The sequence below is a fragment of the Mirounga angustirostris genome, unplaced genomic scaffold (assembly GCF_029215605.1).
Source record: "Mirounga angustirostris isolate CCGP_5_RB_7025 unplaced genomic scaffold, mMirAng1.0.hap1 SCAF_11, whole genome shotgun sequence".
NCBI classification, from domain to species: Eukaryota; Metazoa; Chordata; class Mammalia; order Carnivora; family Phocidae; genus Mirounga; species Mirounga angustirostris.
This window is the reverse complement of record NW_026991719.1, coordinates 110,959,346-110,972,057: the sequence shown is the minus strand read 5'-3', so window position 1 is coordinate 110,972,057 and position 12,712 is coordinate 110,959,346. Positions and strand designations below refer to the sequence as shown.

Below are 12,712 nucleotides of genomic sequence, written 5' to 3'. Positions count from 1 at the left end.
CCTAGGGTGCATTTTCTCAAGCTCTCTGGGTGAGACCTATATGCACCACAGTCTGAGAACCTCTGCTGCTGACCCTCCTAGAGTTTATACTAGAAGGAGAAGGTCCAGGCAGAGAAAGGCAGCTGGACTTCATAGCTCTTGTGTCCCTGCGTTTCACTTCCCTTTGGGGATTCTCCCATAGTGCTACCAACAATTCCTGTCTCTACCCAACACCACTCTGCTCTCCCCGCCCCCATGAACTTTGGCCCAAGTGTGGCCAGAAACCTCCTTTCTAACTCTCTCAGGCACCGCTTCAACATGTTGGCATTTTTAAGACACTGAAATGCTGAGAAAACAAAGAGACAGAAAAAATGAACATACCGAGAACAGTCCGAGTTACAAAACGTTAGTATCTGGTCGATCCATAACCAGCCCAGTGCCTGGGCTTTGAAACCATGTCCCTTTCCACATCTTAACGTTTATTCATTCGACCACGAGCACGTATTAAGAACTAGGCACTGCTTAAAGAAAAAGAAAAAAAAAACTAGGCACTGCTCCGATATGTAAATAGGACTGTAGGTCCTGTACGTGGTGTAAGTAGGACTGGCAAATGCTATGGGGGTCTATCGGAGGGCTGCCTGACCAGCTCAGGGCAGACAGGGAAGTTGTCCTGGAGGAAGGGAAACCTACGTGGTGAGTTGGAGTAAGCCGCTGGCTGGGGGAAATGGGGAGGGGAGAGGGCTCTGGGCAGAATGCTCAGCATGTGTGCTGAGAGGGGCACAGAGGAGCTTGAGCAGCCCTCAAGAGGCTGGAGAGAGAAGCAGCGTCCTGGGTCACGAACAACTTTGGGAACCATTTGGGAGGTCGTTGCAATCACCACAGGCGAGAGGATGATTTTCTAAACTAGGATCGTGTTGATGACGATGGAGTGAAAAAAGTGGGACCAATTCAAAAGCTCAGTGGCCTGTGTAAAATTCAGGACTTGGTGCTCGGCTGGGCTTCGGGTGATAGAGAAGAGAGCATTGAGAACAGCATCCAGGTTTCTGGCTCGTGAACTGGGTAGAACACAAGAAGAGAGTCAGATGTGGGGGGGCGGGGGTCAAAGTGAGTTTCGATTTGAACGTGAGGAATTTGAGAGGCTTATGGGTCTCCAGGTGGCCAATGTGGAATCAGAGCTCAGGAGAGAGATTGGGGTTTGGGATAGAGGTGTGCAAGCCAAAGGCTTAGAGGAGGTGACAGAAGCTTCTAAGATGGTCGAGGTCTTTGGGGGATTGTGTAGAATAAGAAAGCACGAGGTCCTCTGGGCACAGCCTGGGAGAGAACATGTCAGAAATGACCATTTTATGTGGATTCAAAGCTCTCTCAAACTTGCAGTGACTTTGTCTGGCTTCCCTGCTTTCCAGGGCCCTCTCTGGCCACCTGAGAACATCTCCTAGACACTCTGACCCATTTGCTCTTGAAGCTAACAGATGATTCTCCCTCCGGTGCTTACCTCTGGCTCCCCCCCGCCCCATCTCTTCTGGTTTCTGTTCGGAGTGCCACCTCTCTTCTCCAGGTCCCTGGCCCACTATGGGGGAGGCATAGGCGGGATTCCACGCTCTCCTTGGAGGCAATGGCTTGGTCCTTGCACACCCAACACTAGGACTGTACGTTGTCTATGCAGTGCCATAACTCCCATAGAATTCAACTCCTGCCATTACGGTGGGCTGCTTGGCGACCACTTTGTGCCCCTTTCTACAGTTAATCAGTTTGTCCAGGTACCGTATTCTGTAGCTTACTCTAATGAGTCCTGGGGATGTAGAAGACATGGACTCTGTCTCGTTTTTAATTGAGGTGAGAGAGGGGGGTGCGTGGCTGGCTCATGCAGATGGGAGAACATGTGGCTCTTGATCTCAGGGTTGTGAGTTCGAGCCCCACGTTGGGTGTAGAGCCTACTTAAAAAAAAAAAAAAATAGCGGTGACAGAGGAAAAACCCACAAGTACGTATGTGTATCTATTATGGTCAAAGCCAAACTATATAAAATATTGTTATTTATATTCCAGTCTTTGCCTGACCTACATCTCTGGTCTGTCGTCAAGGTATGTAAAATCTGGGTTCTGTGTATATGCCTGCGACCAGTGGCAGAACCTAGCCAGTCATATTTAAATATAAATCTTTCTGCATGTGCATCCCCATTCCCCATGCTCATTTGCTCCTCTTAGCAACAGCGCCAAGTACCAAGATCACATACGATGCCCAGCAGCAATATTGTTCTTGGCTGTAATACTTTGCTCTCTAGAGCACAGGAAGGTCCAGTATATTCAACAAGATATAGGATGAATTCAACAAATAAAATACACCTAGTGGCAACAAAGGCAAGGACCCCTTTCTCATCGCTGTTTAAGGTGATATAATATGCTTCATCCTACTGACTGGGAGGTCCTCATGTCTACCTCCCGATCACCAAAATCCCATCCTGATTTCTTACCGCTTGGAGAAGGTCTGAGAGATCTGGGGATGGAGCAAGGAAAAAGATATGACCAGGAGGTGGCAGTAGTGAGCACAAGGTTTGTGGCATCGCTGGGGTTTGCTTGCTGGAGAAGTCCGGAGTCCCAAAGGGAGGACAAGGGAACTCCCCAGGGAGTAAGGGCTCACAGAGGGGACTTGTGTCTATCATGATCTTATAGCCCAGTAGCACACCGGGCAGTTGATGGGCCAGAGAATTCTGAAGGGCTGCAGAGGCATGGGGTTATAGAAAGACTGATGAATCCCAGACCTGTACCTCCGAAATAAATAATACATTATATGTTTAAAAAAAAAAAAAGAAGAAGATAGCAGGAAGGGAAAAATGAAGGGGGGGAAATCGGAGGGGGAGATGAACCATGAGAGACGATGGACTCTGAGAAACAAACTGAGGGTTCTAGAGGGGAGGGGGGTGGGAGGATGGCTTAGCCCGGTGATGGATATTAAGGAAGGCACGTACTGCATGGAGCACTGGGTGTTATACGCAAACAAAGAATCGTGGATCACTACATCAAAAACTAATGATGAGTTGTATGGTGATTAACATAACATAATAAAATAAAATTTAAAAAAAGAGTGCACTTACAGTGGTGAGTACTGAGAAATGCATAGAATTGTGGAATCACTATATTGTCCACCTGAAACTAATGTAACACTGTATGTTAACTAATAAAAAGAAATTAAAAAACAAAAAACAAAACAAAACAAAAAAAAGCTCCATCTTTTCAATGGCTGGCAGATGGGGGGTGAAGTTTTCTGCGATATGCAAAGTAGGCAGGGTCTAAATGGCTAACAGTGTGCTTCTGGGGTAAATTTTAATTTTAATTTTTTTTTTAAGATTTTATTTGAGAAAGAGAGTGCGCGTGAGAGAGAGCGAGCATGAGCAGGGGGAAGGGCAGAGGGAGAGGGGAAAGAGAAGCAGACTCCTGGCTGAGCAGGAAGCCCAACATGGGGCTCGATCCCAGGACCCTGAGATCATGACCTGAGCCGAAGGCAGACGCTTCACCGCTTAACCGCTTAACCGATTGAACCACCCAGGTGACCCTGGGGGCTAATTTTTAAATCACTGGATGTGTGAGAGTTTGAGTTTGGCGCCAGCGGCAGGCTTTTGAGCTAAGGAATCTCAGCCTGCGGGGAAGAAATGAACAACCGAGGGGCCAATACAAGAGGGTGCGTTTGTGCACTTAGGCTCATTTCTAGAACAACCCATCTGGTGGTTGGTTATGTGGTAACCCAGACTGGCTGGTGATGAGGATGAGGAGAAGAGACTCACCAACAGAAGTAGGCATAGAGCCGTGACTTCTGACTGTTGACCAAAATACCCTGGAGCCAAAGCTATAAAACGCAGGGAGCATCCTTCTATGGGCCTGTGTTTCTAGAATAGGAACAGTTCGTCAGTGGGCATATACATGTAAAACTTTAATAGATATGGTCACATGTCCTCCCAAATGATTGTGTCCATTTATGCTCCCGGCACAACATAAGAGAGAGGCAGTTTCTGCTTGCTTTCGCTCACCAGCTTTGTCTTGGGATGAGCGCCATGGCTGTTTTCCCCAGGTTGGCAGACAGAAGGAGGGCTGCTCTTTGTGCACACCTTTTCAAACAAGCATCACGTCCGTTCAGCATTCCTGATGGTATTTTATGGGAGGTAGGAGAGTAGAGGATGGAACTGAGGTCAGGAGGGTGGGGGACGGGCCGGAGGGGATGGTTAGTGGCCTTAGCTGACAGGGGCTGTGAGCACAGGCTGGGGGACGCAAACTGACGACAGGGTCAGGAGCCGGCCTTGCTCTTCCCTCACGTGGCAGTCAGCAAGCCAGTGGTTCTGTTTTTGTCAGCCAGCTCTGTAGGCAGTCACTTCGTGTTCTGGCTTTCACCTAAATCCACTCGCAGAATGATGTGCGTTGATATCGCCGCAGAACTGGTTCGCTCTCCTTCCACAGATTGGAGGACTTTGGGATCTTCCCCTCCCCTCATTTAGGTCTTGAAGGGGTATTTTTTTTAAATTAAATTAAATTAAATTTAATTTCAATTCAATTAATTAACAAATAGTGTATTATTAGTTTCGGAGGTAGAATTTAGTGATCCATCAGGCTTATATAACACCCAGTGCTCATTCCGTCACATGCCCTCCTTAGTGCCCATCCCCCAGTTAGCCCTTTCCCCCACCCCCCTCCCCTGCAGCAACCCTCAGTTTGTTTCCTAGAGTTCAGAGTCTCTTACGGTTTGTCTCCCTCTCTAATTTCGTCCCACTTTATTTTTCCCTCCCTTCCCCTGTGATCCTGTTTTGTTTCTTAAGCTCCACATAGGAGTGAAATCATATGGTATTTGTCTCTCTCTGACTGACTTATTTCGCTTAGCATAATACCCTCTAGTTCCATCCACTTGGGTTTTGTTCTTATCCTAAAAAACAAAAACAAAACAACAAAAATGACATGTCAGAGGCTCCTGGTGAGGCAACTGTGAGAAGGAAATAGGTAGCTGTTGAGAGGCCATGTGGCCAGGAAGCAGCCCGGACTCGGGAGAAATCCGTGGCCACTCCATGCACCCCTCCTCCCGTCTCTCCTCTGCCCAGGATAGCCAAGACCAAAGCCTGACCCGGGTGCCCAGCGGAGCACAGAGAAGAGCCGAAGTGCCAGGAACTGCAGGATTCCAAGGAAGTGAAAGAACAGTTCCAAGACCCCAGGATAGGTGGGTGAGGGTTCATCGGGCGCTCGGGAAGAAAGAGAGGTTCAACCTTAATCCCGGGGTAAAGAGGTTCAGGGTGCCACTTGAGAGTTTCTGTCTCCCCACAAACTGCTGAGGACCTCTTCTTAGTCCCCATGTCCACTCTCCTGGGAACAGGGTGACATCTGTGATTTCTATTCCTTCCCTCAAATTTTGATAACGGGGAGCGGGGGGGGGCGGGGAAGAAAATGAAGAAAAGATGTCAAAGCAGAAAAAAAACTGGAGGGCATGTATCCATTTTCTGTTTCTTTAGATGGAAATGTGCTTCTTGGTCCCAATGTGCCCAAATTCTCCGAACGGCTAACGAATCCACTGGGAAACCCAGCAGAACAGCTACCCAGAGATTGCGCAATGCCTGTCCACCGTCAGAACCTGTCTCTTCGAGAGACAGCCGAGAGCTCCAAGCAGGAAAGACCTCTCAGCCCCACAGCCCAGGAGCAAAACAGTCCCAGAGGGAAGCCACCCCAGCGTATGCAGTGTGAGAAATGTGTTGCTAAAGAGAAGCTACTTAATAAGCACCTGCAAATTCCCTGGGGAGGGCTCCCTCATAAGTGCCTGGAGTGTGGGAAAAGAGTCCTTCGTAAAGCAGATCTCTTTAGGCACCATCAAGTTCACACAGGGGAGACACCCTATGAATGCTCTGTGTGTAACAAGCCGTCCACTCAGGGGTCCCAACTCATAGCGCACCAGAGAGCCTATCCCCAGCGAGAAACGAACCAGCGCCTTGACTATAAGAAAAGGTTTTGTGATAGATCAAGTTTTATGAGACATCAGAAGATCCACGCAGGAGGAAAGCCCCATAAATATCCCAGTAGCGGGGAAAGTTTTAGCCGGCAGAGGGGTCTTCACTTTGCACCAGAAAACGCACACTGAAGAGAGACCATTTATCTGCGAGTATTGTGGGGAAAGCTACAGACAGAGATCAAGCCTTGTTAATCATTTAAAAAAAAAACACAGAAAGGAGAGTCCCTGCAAGTGTAGTCATGGTTCTACAAGCTCGTAAAGCAAGCAGGTCTTACGATGCACCAAGCCGCTCACTTGAGAGAAGAATCCTCCGACAAAAGGTTGAGGGAAACAGTTCCTACACCCCATCAGTCAGAGCTCATTCATAAAACCTTCACCTGCACGAGGCTATCTCGGAAGAACACTTTTGCCAGACCTTATTCCTAAGGACAGCTTTGTGTTTTACTCTGTTTCAAACCCATCTTCCAAGGCATGCAAATTCTAGAGTATTCACCCACTCCTACCATCGTCCTAGATCTGTTTAATCGTTATGATGAAAATGTCTTTGTCCAACGCCAATCACGACGAGGTAGGTGTAAGTGAGGAGCAGTCCTTCCAGATTTAGGGCCAGTTTCCCAGTAAACGAGGATGCGCCCCATTGACCTGTATTTATGAGACATTTGAGCCCCGTGGAAACGTACGCTCTTCCTATTTTGTTCTCACTAACTGGGTGTTGGAGCAATACGCAGATGCCTCCCTAACAGTGGCAAAGAGCACTTCCCTTGACTCCCAGGTACATCACGGGTCACAGTCACTTTCTTTTTTTAAGATTTTATTTATTTATTTATTTATTTTTCAGAGAGAGAAGGAGCACAAGCAGGGGGAGTGGGAGAGGGAGAAGCAGGCTTCCCGCCGAGCAGGGAGCCCGATGCAGGGCTCGATCCCAGGACCCCGGGCTCATGACCTGAGCCGAAGGCAGACGCTTCACCATCTGAGCCACCCAGGTGCCCCCACAGCCACTTTGTCCTGTGCACCCATTGCTATATTTACGCATCTTTGGAGCCTTTGACACAATCCATTTTTGAAATGTGGAACAAGGGGCAAGGAGTGAACTTCCAGGTCATATTGTATTTTCTTCCCCTCTTCCTTGAAATGTGAAAGCACTGAAGGCAGCAAACTTTACTTGACATCTAGCTTTGGTCACGTTCCACAAACTGTATGCAAGGTTATTATTTATGATTTTGCGATTGTTTGTTATTACCATTTTCACCTTATTTCCTCTTCGCCCCAAGAGTTGGACAATGATATTTTCCTGTGCGTTTTTGGTTAGAATGCCTTTTCATTAATAAATGATGTTTGTTCTCTTGCTGCTCTGAAGTTCATCTAGTTTCTTTTATTTTTTTAAAGATTTTATTTATTTATTTGACAGAGAGAGACACAGCAAGAGAGGGAACACAAGCAGGGGGAGTGGGAGTGGGAGAAGCAGGCTTCCCGCTGAGCAGGGAGCCCGATGCGGGGCTCGATTCCAGGGCCCTGGGATCATGACCTGAGCCGAAGGCAGACGCTTAACGACGGAGCCACCCAGGTGCCCAAGGGGGAACTTGCTTTAAGCTCAGGTGTTCCTTGCTTACTGACCTAAGTCCCTTGGTCTGTAGTGGAACTAACCTACTTTCCTGGAGATTTGCAGCCAACTGGCCTTGAGGAGTGAAGGACTAGACTTTCCCAGAAGATAAGGCCTGAGTGCCTTGGAAAACAGCCCCCGCTGATGTCAGCAAGTCTGTCCAAGGACATGTCAACATAGGACTAACCACCTGGGCACCTGCTTCTCCTGTGCACAGCCCCCCCCCCTTTCCTGGCCTTCCCCTTTAAAACCCCCAGGCTCCCCCTGCACGGGGAAGATGGTCTTTGAGACCTCTGCCCACCATCCTCCCAGGTTGCTGGCCTCCTGAATAAAGCAACCTTTCCTTTCCCACCATCACTTGTTTCTCGAGTATTGCTTTTTCAGGGGCGAGCAGCTGAACCTGACTTGGGAACCGGTTCTCCGTCTGGTACCAATACCCTCCAAGCCTCCTGAAGGTAACGGCTCTTCGCACTGCCCCCCGAAGTGTGCATGGCCGGGCCCCTGGGCGGGGAGGGGTAAAGCCGGGCGGGCGGCGGCTGCGGACACGGTGCGGGACTGAAGGCCCCAGCCTGGCTCAGCAGGACTGGGGCGCCGGCTCCCCGGACAGAGCCCCCCCGCCCCCCCGGGAGGCTGCGGGCGCGACAGGCCCTCGGGGAAGTGGGCACGCGAGTGAGGACGTGGGGCGTGGAGAAGCGGGCCGAGGCCGAGGGGAGGCGCTGTGGGGACGCGGCCAGCCTGCGGGCCCGGCGGGTAACGACCGGGGACCCGAGCGCCGCGCCGGGCACGCCCGTGCCTGCGCCCCCTGCCGGGCGGGGACGGCCCTGCGCCACCCCCGCACCCCCCGCACCCGCCTGCCCGCGGCTGGGGGCGCCCGCTCCTCCCCGCCCCTCCGGCCGCCCGCCGGTGAAGCGGGACCGCTGCAGCCCTGCACGTCCGGTCACCTCCTCCCCGGGCCTGTCCCCTCGCCGCGCGCGATCTGGCTCGGCCTCCGGGCTCCCCGGAGGGGCGGCTTCGCGCACCGGGTGCCGCGCCGCTTGGGACGAGTCCCACTGCCCTCCCCTCGAGCGACGGGACGCGCGGCGCGGAGGCCTGTGGCAAGGTACCCTGTGGTGCCAGGCGGCGCGGACGGTCCCCGGCCCGGCGCAGCAGGGGGCCCTCGGGACGCCCCAGAGCGGCCCGCACCGCCTACCGCGCATCGCCCAGGGGCGCCTGGTGTCCATGGATGCAAAAATTGTCAAATTGATGATGCAGCACAGTTTATCTGTTTTCTTTTGTTAATTGTGCTTTTGGAATGGTAGGTAAGACACCAGGGCCAAATCCAAGGTCATGAAAATTCACCTCTATGTTTTTTTCTAAGAGATTTATAGTTTTAGGACCTATATTTAGGTCTTTGATCCATTCTCAGTTTTGTATATGATGTGAGGTAAGAGTCCTTTTTTATCCTTTTGCATGTGCTTCCCCAGCTGTCCCAGGATTATTTGTTAAAGAGATTTTCCTTTCTTCACTGAACTGTCTTGGTGTCTTTGGCAAAAATCAGTTGATTATTCTAATAGCCCACATATATAATGAACTCTTACAACTGAATAACAAAAAGTCAAAACCCCAATACAGAAACTGGCAAAGGACTTGTATAGAAATTTCTCCAAGAAGATATACAAATGGCCAACAAGCACATGAAAAGATGCTCAACGTCATTAGTTACTAGGGAAACGCAAATCCAAACCACAATAAGGTATCACTTCACACTCACTAGGCTTAGCCAAAAAACAAAACAGAACAGAAATTAACATGTGCTGGAGAGAACATGGAGAAACTGGAACCCTCATACTTTTTTTTTTTAAATTTTATTATGTTATGTTAGTCACCATACAATACATCGTTGGTTTTTGATGTGGTGATCCATGACCCATTGTTTTCATATAACACCCAGTGCTCCATGCAGTACGTGCCCTCCGTAATACCCATCACCGGGCTAACCCATGCCCCCTCTAAAACCCTGTTTGTTTCTCAGAGTCCATAGTCTCTCATGGTTCATCTCTCCCTCCAATCCCTCCCCCTTCATTTTTCCCTTCCTTCTCCTAATGTCGTCCATGCTATTCCTTATGTTCCACAAATAAGTGAAACCATATGATAATTGACTTTCTCTGCTTGACTTATTTCACTTAGCAGAATCTCCTCCAGTCCCATCCATGTTGATGGGAAAGTTGGGTGAGTAATATTCTTTCTGATGGCTAATATTCCATTGTAGATATGGACCACATCTTCTTGATCCATCATCTGTTGAAGGGCATCTTGGCTCTTTCCACAGTTTGGCTATTGCGGACATTGCTGCTATGAACATTGGGGTGCATATGGCCCTTCTTTTCACTACATCTGTGTCTTTGGGGTAAATACCCAGGAGTGCAATTGCTGGGTCATAGGGTAGCTCTATTTTTAAATTTTTGAGGCACCTCCACACTGTGGAACCCTCATACGTTATAGGAATGTAAAATAGTGCAGACACTTTGCAAAACAGTCCAGCAGTTCCTCAAATAAGAAACACAGAATTACCAATGGCCTAGCATATACCCAAGAGAAATGAAAACATGTCTACACCAACACTTGCAGACAAATGTAAATTTTACCTTTATTCATAATAGCCCAACAGAAGAAACAGACCATATATCCAACAAAAGATTATTGGATAGGGCGCCTGGGTGGCTCGGTTGGTTAAGGGACTGCCTTCGGCTCAGGTCATGATATCCTGGTGTCCCGGGATGGAGTCCCGCATCGGGCTCCCTGCTCGGCAGGGAGTCTGCTTCTCCCCCTGATCCTCCCCCCTCTCATGTGCTCTCTCTCATTCTCTCTCTCTCAAATAAATAAATAAAATCTTAAAAAAAAAAAAAGATTATTGGATAAACAAAGCGTATATCCATACAATGGAATATTATTTGGCCATGCAAAGGAATGATGTAGTGATCCATGCTACAACACGGATGAACCTCGAAAACATTGTGCTAAGTGAAATAAGCCAGAAACAAAAGGCCACATTTTATATGATTCTGTTCACAGAATAGGGAAATGTATAAAAATATCCTTGTTTCTGATCATGGGGGTAAAGCATTTATTCTTTCACCATTAAGCTCTGGGTTTTTCACAGATATTCTTTATGAGGGTGAGGAATAAATTGAGGATATTAATGTTCACTGGAAGATTTATTAGGTTTCTTTTTGGTGTAGTCCAAATATTTTTCATCAGCAACAATTGTGTGACACTGTTGAATTTAACTAAGCCGTACTCTGCACACCTACTGTGTATCACCGTCAGGCAAGTGGTAACCTTACGCCTTTTCTCTTGTGGAAGAAATGTATGTAATCCATTCTTAGTAAGAAATAATATTATCAGAAAGAAACGAGACTTCCTTTGGAAGTGAATTTTTATTAAAAGTGCTTGCAAGCTAGGGGGCGCCTGGGTGGCTCAGTTGGTTGAGCGACTGCCTTCGGCTCAGGTCATGATCCTGGAGTCCCGGGATCGAGTCCCGTATAGGGCTCCCTGCTCAGCGGGGAGTCTGCTTCTCCCTCTGACCCTCCTCCCTCTCGTGCTCTCTGTCTCTCATTCTCTCTCTCGCAAATAAATAAAAATAAAATCTAAAAAAAAAAAAAAGTGCTTGCAAGCTAGATTGAAGGCTAAAATATGTTTCAAAATACATGCATTTTTCCCCCATTCAGCTGTTCTTGATATTCTTGAGCCCCTGACATTCAGAGTTAGGAATTCTTCTATTGTTAAGAAATTTGCTAGTAGGTTTTCCTGTAATATATGTTAAGACTTAGTCATTTCAAAGGCTTGTAAACTGTTTGGAGAAGTTGTAACTCTTAAACCAGCAGGGGTGATTTTGCGCATTCTAAAATTGTGTGTGTGGATACAGTGATTTGACAGTAATCTTAAATTTCTTTTTTTAAAGATTTTATTTATTTATTTGAGAGAGAGAGTGCATGCGTGTGCACGCTCAGGGGGGCGGGGCAGAGGAAGAGGGACAAGGAGACTCCCCACTGAGCAGGGAGCCCAACCCTGGGTGGGGCTCGACCCTGGGACTCCTGGATCATACCTCAGCCCAAAGCAGCGGGTTAACCAATTGAGCCACCCAGGCGCCCCTAAAACCTCAAATTTCTGATTATGATGTTTGGATCCATACGTTCCTTAATTGCTGCAGTAAAAATTTTTAGATAAAGCGACTTCTTGAAAAAATCAAACAATTCAGTGATTTTTGTTGTTACAAAACTTCTTTCACCTCACACCCTAGGTCTGGTACCAGGGCTTTGTTTCCATTGTTATATAAATGTGGTCCTGATTGATTCTCTACCCAAGAGCCTCCCAATAGCCTCTCCGGCTACCTGAGCCACGAGGAGGCATGGCTCTCGCGCAGGGTCCCGGTGTCACAGACACTCTGTTGCCTCCACGGGGTCTTTATTGTCCCCGGCATCGACCTCACCTGCATATAAAACCAGTTGAACTCTGTTCCGGTTTCTTTTGCAGTAATATCAGAGCATAAAAGTAAAAAAAAAAAAGTGTATAGTATGTGATGTAAAAGTAGGAATATAAAAAACTTAGCTGTCCCTTGCCGTGACCTCACGGGATCCTGGAGGAAGGGGCTTGGACCTGCTGTTTGAAATACCACCAGAGGGCGCCTGGGTGGCTCAGATGGTTAAGCGTCTGCCTTCGGCTCAGGTCATGATCCCAGGGTCCTGGGTTCGAGCCTCACATCAGGCTCCCTGCTCAGTGGGAGGCCTGCTTCTCCCTCTCCCACTCCCCCTGCTTGTGTTCCCTCTCTCGCTGTGTCTCTCTCTGTCAAATAAATAAATAAAAATTTTTAAAATAAAAAAAAAAAAGGAAGCACAACAGCGGTTTGATGAGCCGGGCAGATCCGCCTGGGGGAGGTTACAGTGTGGAGGGGGGTGACACCCTGAAACCTGGGTTTAATAGGATAAAAAGGAGCCTAGTTCTTATGCGTCGATATACAATAGAACTACATGTGACTGGGAAACTCCAGAAGGAGAGGAAAAAGAAAAAAAGAAAAAAGATGGGTAGCCAGGAAGGGATCTGGGGTCCAGGGGAAGATGAAGTGAAGAAGGCACACCCCGAGCGGCAGGGGCCCCGCCACGAGCGGCAACAGACCCTGCCTCCGC

The 12,712-nt window shown here is 48.5% G+C and overlaps 1 protein-coding gene across 5 annotated transcripts in view; it reads left to right on the top strand.

Annotated features, from left to right (window-relative positions):
- The window catches only part of ZNF75D (zinc finger protein 75D), a 52,166-nt gene extending 44,871 nt beyond the window's left edge, over positions 1-7,295 (top strand). For 2 of the 5 annotated variants that reach the window (XM_064574597.1, XM_064574602.1), the window contains 3 exons: positions 2,023-2,058; positions 5,055-5,170; positions 5,460-7,295. The gene's annotated coding sequence lies outside the window, so the exon portion shown is untranslated. The remainder of the gene's footprint in view (positions 1-2,022; positions 2,059-5,054; positions 5,171-5,459) is intronic. The other 3 variants (XM_064574600.1, XM_064574598.1, XM_064574599.1) reach the window with 3 other exon arrangements.
- Positions 7,296-12,712: the final 5,417 nt, after the last annotated feature.